The following is a 10,980-nucleotide window of genomic DNA, read 5'->3' as shown; positions in this document are numbered from 1 at the left end:
TCTCGCTATAAATGCCAGCATACCGTTCGCCTTTTTCACCGCCTGCTGTACCTGCATGCCCACTTTCAATGACTGGTGTATAATGACACCCAGGTTTCGTTGCACCTCCCCTTTTCCTAATCGGCCACCATTCAGATAATAATCTGTTTTCCTATTTTTGCCACCAAAGTGGATAACTTCACATTTATCCACATTAAATTGCATCTGCCATGAGTTTGCCCACTCACCCAACCTATCCAAGTCACCCTGCATCCTCTTAGCATCCTCCTCACTGCTAACACTGCCACCCAGCTTTGTGTCATCTGCAAACTTGGAGATGCTGCATTTAATTCCCTCATCCAAGTCATTAATATATATTGAAGAATGATTAAGTTCTGTTAGAAGAAATCCAAGTTTTAAATATGTTGTAAAATCACAAAGAGAAGGTTGGAGTGATGTATGACACAGATTTACTCCTGTGAAGATACCCATAGCACAGGGAAAGACACCAGGCTAGTTTGACTCTCTAACCTGCTCTTGTAGCTATGCTGTTAAAATAGCTACATATAAATACCACTGCCACAAGAGCAGGTGGGAGATTGGGTATCCTGTGGTGAGTGACTCACCTCCTCACATTACAATTTCTGCCATCTACAATTCACGAATCATGAACGTGAAGGATTACTCACTCCAAGCCTGGACAAGTGCAGCTCCAACACCATGGCCTTTGATGACATATAGGAATGAGCCATACACTTGATTGGTTCCCCGTCCATTCAAGCATTTATTCTCTCCACTACAAGTATGCAGTGGCTGCAGAGCATTTCATCTATAAAATGTATTGTAGCACTTTACCTTGGCTGCTCTAAGAGGATGAAGTCAGCAGGCACATGGAAACATCAGGATCTGCAGGTTCTCCTCCAAGTAACGCAGCAGCCTCATTCAGAACTATATCATCACCCCTAAGTCCAGGTCCTGGAGCTCCCTTCCCAGCAGCATTGTGAGACTGCCTTCACCAGATAGACTGCAGTAGTTCAACAAAGCAGCCCACCACTATCTTCTCAGTGGCAATTAGTGATGGGCAGGAAATGCTGGTCTTGCCAGCATGACAAATGAATAAAATGAAAATTTTCACCTTCAAAATTTAAAATTGTTAGTTGACGCAGCATCACTTACTGATTGATGAAGCCAGTTCCAAAACTCCACCTCCTTTGTTAGATAAAAGTGTTTATTGGCCAGTCTCAAAATACACGGCTCTAGATTTTAGAAAATGATCGTTTCACCCCTAGCCCTAGTTTTTCTGAACAACAGAAATAATATAAATCATCCACATTTTCAGACCACTTTGCTGTCTTGAAAATGTTTATTTACTTACTCATTCATCCCTCGAGTTTCAATGAAAATGTTTATTTTTTATTGTAGTGTGATACTAACTAAACATACAGACTTGATTGCCTAGAGGATCACAAAGAATCCAAGTGTGCAAATAATCTCAAGTAGCTCATTACAGAACACATTATAAGATATTTTTTCTGTCTCTAACTTGCAACATAATCCAGTCTTTCTTATCATAGCTAGACAGCTATTGGGTCATTCTTGAAAATGGTTTTTAAATCGGACTCAGGTCTATTTATATATCACATGTGCTTACAGTAAAATCTGTTCACATTAACTACAAACATAACCCAAGGATGTAATGGGGGAAGCCTCCAAGTGTCACCACACATTCTGGTGTCGGCCAGCACAGCATGCCCACAATGTTCAGCACAACAACAGCAAATGAACAAAACAACAAAACAAACCCCCTATCTCTCTTCCTTCCTCAAATCCACTGACCTTCTCTCTCTCTGTCTCTCTCTCACACACACACACAGACACACACACACACACACATACCTCCATTCCCAAGACAGGCTTCCTTTTGGTCTCCAACCTCCAGTACCTAGCCTGGAGACATTGGGCCTCTGACCTCCAGATATGTTGACCCAGGGGTTTCAATCATTGGGTGTTGACTTGTAACTTTGCTTTTCAACCTCTGAAACAGACCCAGAACTCACCATTTTAAACTAATCTGGGTAGCTCATTGTTCTACCTAATGGCTATTACATTGCTGAAAAGTCATTGGCCTCAATTGTTAACCCTTCCTCTCAGTACATATGCTGCCCGCTCCTTCGGATGTATCCAGCATTGTCTGTTTTATTTTATGCAAATTACCAACACTGGACATTTCCCCCATATGGACAATATGTCCACACTAGCAAGGATGGAAGATTAATTAGATTGCAGATTGAGTCAGTGGTAAGGAAGACAAATGGACTAGAATATAAAGGCAAGAATGTAATACTGAGCTCTGTCCAGCATTGGTCACACTGCACTTCGAGTATTGTGAGCAATTTTGGGCCCCTTATGTAAGAAGAGATGTGCCGGTATTGAAAGGGGTCTAAAGGAGGTTGGTGAGAATGATTCTGAGAATGAAAGGGTTACTGTATGAGGAACGTTTGACGGTGCTTTTACTTGCAGGAGTTTAGCAGAACGAGGGGGAAGCTCATTGAAACCTATCAAATACTGAAAGGGCTAGAAAGTGTTGACGTAGAGAGAATGTTTCTTTTACTGGGAGAGTCTAAGACTCAGTATAGAGGGATGTCCCTTTAGAACAAAGGTGAGGAGGAATTTCTTTGGCCAGAGGGTGTTGAATCAGTAAAAATCATCGCCACTGACGGCGGTGGAGGCCAAGCCATTGAGTGTATTTAAAGCAGTGGTTGATAGGTTTTAGTTTAGTAGGGGTGTCAAAGGTTACGGAGAAAGGCAAGAGAATGGGGTTGTAAAGGATAGTAAATCAGTCATGATGAAATGGCGAAGCTAACTCGATGGATTGAATGGTCTAATTCTGTGCCTATGATCCTACAGTCTTACGTGTTGGCCGAAAGGATTCGTGTTTACGCTTTTCTTTCCCACAGAAAACTGGTAGAAAGAGTCGCCTCACCGAGTTCTGTGACACCCTATACTGTACCGGCAAACATCACTTATCTGCAAACAATTCCGAATCCATATTTTAATCGAAATATGAAGAGTTGTCTACTTGACATTTTTATCACGGCAGCGCGGTATAGAACATAGAACAGTATAGCACAGTAAGGGCTCTGCGGCCCACAATGTTGTGCCGACCGATATGGTCTGGTAGGGGCAACGTTTCTTGGTAAATTGAAGGAAAGACCCTGTGGTATCACTGAAGGCGTTGATTTGAGTAGGAAGGAAACACTGATTATTAAACCCCAAAGTGGAACACATCTGGTAACATCCAACTTTTCAGCGAAAAGAAAGCAAATTTACCGGACAGAATCAAGTGTTTACGTTCTGATCCAGCCTGCGATCTGTGGTTTCGTTTCACAGTCGTAGACATCTGCCGTTTACTTTCAACATGTTCTTTGTGAATTGTGAGCTGAGTTTACTATCGACTCACAGAACCCCACCCCGTCCAAAGGAACGTCGGCGTTTCTCACATTCGCCAAGCTAGCCACTTCAGCACCCCTAAAATTGGAGTGCAGGAAATTATCTTCTGTCCCAAGGGAGTGCTGAAGTTGAGTTTTCTTTAAGTCAGTACGCTCTGCTATCAGTGAAAACATTTTTTGTTGTAAGGAGAACTTGACTTAAAATACATATTCCCTTGTTGTTTTGCCTACTCATTTTGAGAAAGTAGCAATTGATGGTAAAATGGCAGGAGGATATATATACAATGCAACAATTTTACACACAATTTCTGCTCAATTATGACTGAGTCACGAAAATAACTAAGTTACGTACCATCCTTTACCAAGTGGATCCGTCACTTCTTTAATGTGTACGAAAACACAGGATGTTGAAAGATCTTGCTGGCTTGGAAATAGAGGTTAGTTGTTAGTTTTCGGGGGGGGGGGGGAACGAAAGCAAATGAACCCAGGGTAAAGAATATTCTATTTGTGGCTGATACTATGAAGAATTTCTTCCCTGAAAGGGTTACGCATCTTAAGAATCCTGTGTTCTTGAGTAGATGAGGACGTATTCAAGTTCAGGTAGATTAGAAGCAAAACAACGGGATAAACAAAAATCAAAGTTATCGGGAGCAGGAAGAAAAGTGGAGCTGAGATCATTCATCAGAGCTGCTAGGACTTAGTTATTGGATTAGACTGCAAGGACCGTGCGGTGTGGTTCTGCTTCCATTTCTGATGTTCGCATTGTCGGGGGTGTGGGGCGGGGGGAGGTTAAAACTGGACTCGTATCTTTTTGATGTATCATCGGAAATTAACACTGGCAACATTTAAGAAGCATTTAGACAGGTGAGTATACAGACAGGGAATGTTGGATGTAGACCTTACGGCAGGCGAATGAGACTAGCTTTGATTGGTTTCATGGTCGGCACAGACATGATGGGCCGAAAGCACCTATTGCTCTATCCTTTGCTTTTCCTAGTTTCTTGAATTTACGAGCTCCAAAATTGCCACAGCACTGTGAATAGTTTGCATCATATGAACAGAATTGTGCACATTTGGTTTTAACAATGCTATTTATTACATTAAAAAATAAACGGGGACTGAGATTCGCATACCGAATTAACATCACTTTTCGCCGGCAGTTGGAGGCTGTAACATTTGGGTCAGATGTCAGCCGAGGCTACAGGATCCGAACAATGTAAGATCGGATCATTTCTGCAGAAATATTTCTCTTCCTCCCTATGACAAGGGAAGCGAAGTCAGCAACAACTCTACTTGTTTAGATGATCACTCGGGACGTGATCCTCTTGCACAATACGGTTAGCTTTTACAGTGTTCTGGTTAGAGAAACAGGAAGCCTGTGGTCGGTGCGCGGACAGTTATACTTTGATGGGAATTGCTAAAAGCAAAGCACACAGACACAGCAAAGAGCGGGTAGCTCGCGTTATTTTGGGTCCTTGGATCCATTTGCCTATTCGGCGTTATGTATTTACATAATACCACGTTCTGGGTGATATCACTGGTATGGTTTGGTTCCGCTTTTGCAAAGAGGAGGGCTTTCAGCCCGAGAGCAGCTATCTCGGCAGCCCAGCGTTAGATTTTGAACTTGACCTGAACTGCGGATGAGTTAGGAGACTGACAAGCGGAAACGACCACCTCTCGCTTAGTTTTGCCATTAGCTGAACGATACGCGAAACCGAGAACACTACTGAAGTGAAGCATTCATTTCCCAGGGTGACCCTTACTGATCTCACGTAGGTTGTACATGGCGCCGGAGAGGCAAAGGCACCGACAGCACACGCCGGCAAGCGTTCAAGCAAGCAGACAAAACCCACCACAGCTCATAAATAAAGATCATCGCTTTATGATTTTGCAAAGAACATTTTATTCCAGCTGTCAGAATAAAATCATTTCGACATTACGTTCGGGATTAAACTCAGCCCCTTTCACGATGGTCAAAACTTCCCAATATTTTAATCACCTCGGCAGAGGGCAGGATTGAAAACAAACAAATCCCCAGTTTCACTTTGTCTTATGTCTTGTCCCAACCCACGGACAGGCACTGAAGACACACTAAAACACCATGGATTGAAAATTGCTGCATTATCATACAATGTTACCAGGCGTAATGCAGTTCCAAGCAAAACCTTTCTGTCAGTGTTCTGAGAACAAGAAATGATCATTTCCACTCTCTCAGCAAGAAATGAAATCGATTATCTGGGGACCCTTAAGCGATTCTGTGCAGATGTTTCACTATTAAATCCAAAGGGGTTTTCTGCTGACAGAGGGTTGGAGACTCCACTAACCCAAAGGCACTGATCCAGATTGATGAATGAACCGTCTGCTCCCGGGAACTCCCGGATTACGAAATGAGGTGATAGTTTAATCGCTTTGGGTTTAATGAAAATAACCTGTATTTGATTTTAATAATTGTTAAATCTCCCGGTAGCCGATCTCATCACACATTCACTTCAGATCACACCCACCTTCTACGTACATCTCTGCACCATACCTATGATGCTTTGAAAAGGGAATAAATAGCGGTATCAGCATTTTCAAATGTTGGGGAAAGCCACAGGATAACGCCAGTGCTGCGAGTGTTATCGACGCTCTCGGTATCTCTTGTTTTTTCAACCCAACGCCAAGTACAGTTGACACCTGGTGATTGCAAACATTATTCAGAATTTGTTGTAGTTCAGCAAGAATAAAACAGCAAATATCAGTTTGCTTACCGCCCAAGGTTTTGCTTGTAATGGGGCAATAATATTGCAATCTTTATCATGATTGTGATGTTAGGTTTCACCTTGTTTTTCCCCAACCCTTTTCACAGTTCACCCAGCCCACCCCAACTTACTGTCTTTTGGAACAAACTACTCTGAAAGCTTGTGCTTTTGAGGGAGTCACCATCTTCCAGAGCGATTGGATACTTTTCATCAATCTAGACTGTGAGCATGAGTGAACTGTCTTCCAGTAACATTATGACAATGTTAAATAGCTTGTTTACAGTCCTCTTCTGACAGCCCCTGTCTACTGTCCAGACGGAATCTTTTAAATGGGCTAACCCAAGTGGTCCTTGGATTATGTTGAAAGAAAACTGTCCTGAAGATTTAACTGTGTTTCTCTATCCTCAGGTGTGGTGTGACCTGCTGAGTATTTCCAGGACCTGCCATTTTCCCTCCAAGATTACACCGATATCTTCAAGAAGCACCAGTTAGAACCATAGAACCATAGAAACTACAGCACAGAACAGGCCTTTTGGGCCTTCTTGGCTGTGCCAATCCATTTTCTGCCTAGTCCCACTGACCTGCGCACGGACCATATCCCTCCATACACCTCCCATCCATGTATCTGTCCAATTTATTCTTAAATGTTAAAAAAGAACCCGCATTTACCACCTCGTCTGGCAGCTCATTCCATACTCCCACCACTCTCTGTGTGAAGAAGCCCCCCCAATGTTCCCTTTAAACTTTTCCTCCCTCACCCTTAACCCATGTCCTCTGGTTTTTTTCTCCCCTTGCCTCAGTGGAAAAAGCCTGCTTGCATTCACTCTATCAATACCCATCATAATTTTATATACCTCGATCAAATCTCCCCTCATTCTTCTACGCTCCAGGGAATAAAGTCCTAACCTATTCAATCTTTCTCTGTAACTGAGTTTCTCAAGTCCCGGCAACATCCTTGTAAACCTTCTCTGCACTCTTTCAACCTTATTTATATCCTGCCTGTAATTTGGTGACCAAAACTGAACACAATACTCCGGCCTCACCAATGCCTTATACAACCGCATCATAACATTCCAGCTCTTATACTCAATACTTTGATTAATAAAGGCCAATGTACCAAAAGCTCTCTTTATGACCCTATCTACCCGTGACGCCATTTTTAGGGAATTTTGTATCTGTATTCCCAGATCCCTCTGTTGCACTGCACTCCTCAGTGCCTTACCATTTACCCTGTATGTTCTACCTTGGTTTGTCCTTCCAACATGCAATACCTCACATTTGTCTGTATTAAACTCCATCTGCCATTTTTCAGCCCATTTTTCCAGCTGGTCCAAGTCCCTCTGCAGGCTCTGAAAACCATCCTCACTGTCTACTACATCTCCAATCTTTGTAAATCAGCAAATTTGCTGATCCAATTTACCACATTATCATCCAGATCATTGATATAGATGACAAATAACAATGGACCCAGCACTGATCCCTCTGGCACACCAGTAGTCACAGGCCTCCACTTGGAGAAGCAATTCTCTACCACCACTCTCTGGCTTCTCCCATCGAGCCAATGTCTAATCCAATTTACCACCTCTCCATGTATACCTAGCGACTGAATTTTCCTAACTAACCTCCCATGCGGGACCTTGTCAAAGGCCATACTGAAGTCCATGTAAACAATATCCACTGCCTTCCCTTCATCCACTTTCCTGGTAACCTCCTCAAAAATCTCCAATAGATTGGTCAAACATGACCTACCACGCACAAAGCCATGTTGACTCTCCCTAATAAGTCCCTGTCTATCCAAATGCTTGTAGATTCTGTCTCTTAGTACTCCCTCCAATAACTTACCTACTACCGACGTTAAACTTACCGGCCTATAATTTCCCGGATTACTTTTCGATTCTTTTTTAAACAACGGAACAACATGAGCTACTCTCCAATCCTCCGGCACCTCACCTGTAGACAGCGACATTTTAAGTATTTCTGCCAGGGCCCCTGCAATTTCAACACTAGTCTCCTTCAGTTGTATCTTGCTTTCAGATACCCAAGGTGGAAAGACATAAAGGCACTAAAATTATATGTATTCTTATTTTTTCTTTGAATGTTTTAATTTATTTACTGGCTAATCCAGTATATTAGATATAGGAAAAGTGTTACATGAGTGGGTGGAGCAGTTGGGAACAGAATGTCATGACATGAAACCTCTGGGAATATTTCCAAATGGAACTGGCAATTCTTAAGTGACAGGAGGAATTTGTACTAAAAAAAAAACACCCTCGCAGTTCAGAGTTTCCTGCCAGTCCTGAAGGGCTGGCAATCACTATGGACCTTGTTGAAACCCATCTGAAACTCATTTCTGGATACCCTGTGATAAAAGACCAAAGATCAATTGCTACCAGGCACCTTTTGCAAAAAATGTGCAGCATGCAGCAATAGGGATGACATTGACTTGATGGTTAATCAGATCCAATTGAATATTTATGGCAGACAGCAAAGATGGAGGTAAAATCTCATCCTTAACATTTCAAAAAGTATGAAAGAGTGAAGTAAAGATTTCAGCATACAAATAGATTACGAATAGGGCTGAAATACTACACAGAAATTTTAAAATTAAAAAAAAACATTTTAAAAGAACAAAATTAGAACACACATATACAATTAACTTTATTGAGGCTAGGAAAGTTGATCAGCAACAATTATGTATTAGCGTCTGAATAAAAACTCAATTATGACAGTTAACATGGCATTTTGCTTTTCTTTACAATGAGAACATCAAATCTGAATTCACAAGAATTCATTGACTTTTTGAGGTTGACTTGGAAAATAACTTCAACAGCAAATCTTATGAAAGAAATTATCACTGAGACCAAGAACAGGACTTCCAGTTTAATTTCAATGATAGACACCAGCGACTGTGATGGCAAGTGGTGATATTTTGCTGTGATTGTGTTTGCAAATTCGTGGTTTATGAGTGATTTGCAATCATTTCACCTCAACCCCACTGCTTGATAATGATTAATAATGGGTAAGACATTAAGATATTACAAGACAAAATTTATTTTCAGCTCTTGGACAAGAAACCTCTAGTCACTGACATTTTCATCAGTAAACCATTTACAACACATTGAACTTGAAACTTTTAATGTTGTGTGACTTCACTCACTTGTGAATGATAGTTATGTACTTATTCATTGTGAGAGTTTGGTCACTAGAGTTTTCAATACTGTTTATGAAGTGACAGATTGCCAACATTACCTGGATTAAATGTATTGCAACCAGCAAGAGCTAAAGGAGAATAACTTAAAAACCATTAATTTAAAAATTCATTACTCTGGATCATGGCCCCAAATATTTACTATTCATCAATTTTTATGCAGTATTAAACACTATTCAGTAGCAATAAACATATCTCATCAATGTGATGCTATCTACGTATATGAAAAGCACAGAAATACACATTTTAGTTCAATACAGAAACAAAAAATCCTGTTAATGCAATGTAAAAGTGATATAACTATACAAACATAGCAATTTTTGCAGCAGACATGCAATTTGCAACTACAAATTTGCTTCATTTTTATTATTTTATCTTACATCTGTGCAATTTTCTCAACTATTCTTTCCCAATATAAGTTCTAATGTCTAACTTATTCTTAAAATGCTGCAAATCAGCAGATAATTGTTAACTATAGATTGTAATTGCACAATGTGAACACTAGGTGGTTCTATATACTGAATTTCCTACTCATCTGCAAAAGATTAGACACCATATTGTTATAAGATTGAAGACTGATTAATTGTGCTTTGCTTTCACATGTACAAGTTGGAAAGATATAGAGACACTAAAATACATATTTTTTGGTATTTTCTTTGAGCATTTCTATTTATTGGCTAATAATGCTGATTGAATGAGTGGAGCTGTTAGGAACATCATTACATGATACCATATTGTTTACTACACACCATACCATTGACATTGTATTGTTGTGTTTCCAGTGCTGTCAGACAAATGGAATGATTTAATTTTTACTTTTATTTTTATTAAAAATCAGTGAATTTTAATAAAAAGTTTTTTTATTATTTTTATTGTTGGAGAAAAACACTGGTGATATTTGAAAACCATTTCCAAATATACTATATATTAAAGAAATAAAATCTTGCAAGAATTCAAGATAATAATAGATTCAGAAGAATGCTTGGTTTATCAGTATTTAGTCATTCACAAAATTAAATTTGATTTACTTTAACAGTGAGAAATTAAATGTGCTGAATCATTAAAATAACTAGGTATCCAATTAAACATAAGCAATGGTATACAGGCATAAAAATAATCAAAAATCTTAACAAATTATTCTTATTTATGTCAGGAAAGTGGGAATTCAGTACTGAGCAGATGACATATTTGAGCATATATTTTAGATCTGAGCAGCAAATCTGGGCAAAATATATTGGCATTGGAATGGTACAGAATATAATTACCATAATTAAAGTGTAAAACAATGAGGGTGTCATCCCTTAAATTTAGAAGATTAAGTGCTGATCCAATGAAGCATTGAAAATGACCAAAGATTTGACAGCCTAGACAGAGATAAATTATCGCTTCTGACAGGGAAAAAGAGACACTATTTTAAAGTGAAGCTAGAGGATTTCTGATTGAAATCAGGAATCACAAAGAAAGAGTAAATTTATCTCCATTTCCCAAATGGTGGCAGATGTTCAAATCAACTAAAACTTTCAAGATTGATAGACTTTTCTACTGGAAGATTTAAGGAGAAAAGATAAGTAAATGGAGTTGTAGTACAGATCATTCATTTAAT

The sequence above is a fragment of the Mobula hypostoma genome, chromosome 4, assembly GCF_963921235.1.
Source record: "Mobula hypostoma chromosome 4, sMobHyp1.1, whole genome shotgun sequence".
Classification (NCBI taxonomy): Eukaryota; Metazoa; Chordata; class Chondrichthyes; order Myliobatiformes; family Myliobatidae; genus Mobula; species Mobula hypostoma.
This window is presented reverse-complemented; position numbering follows the sequence as displayed.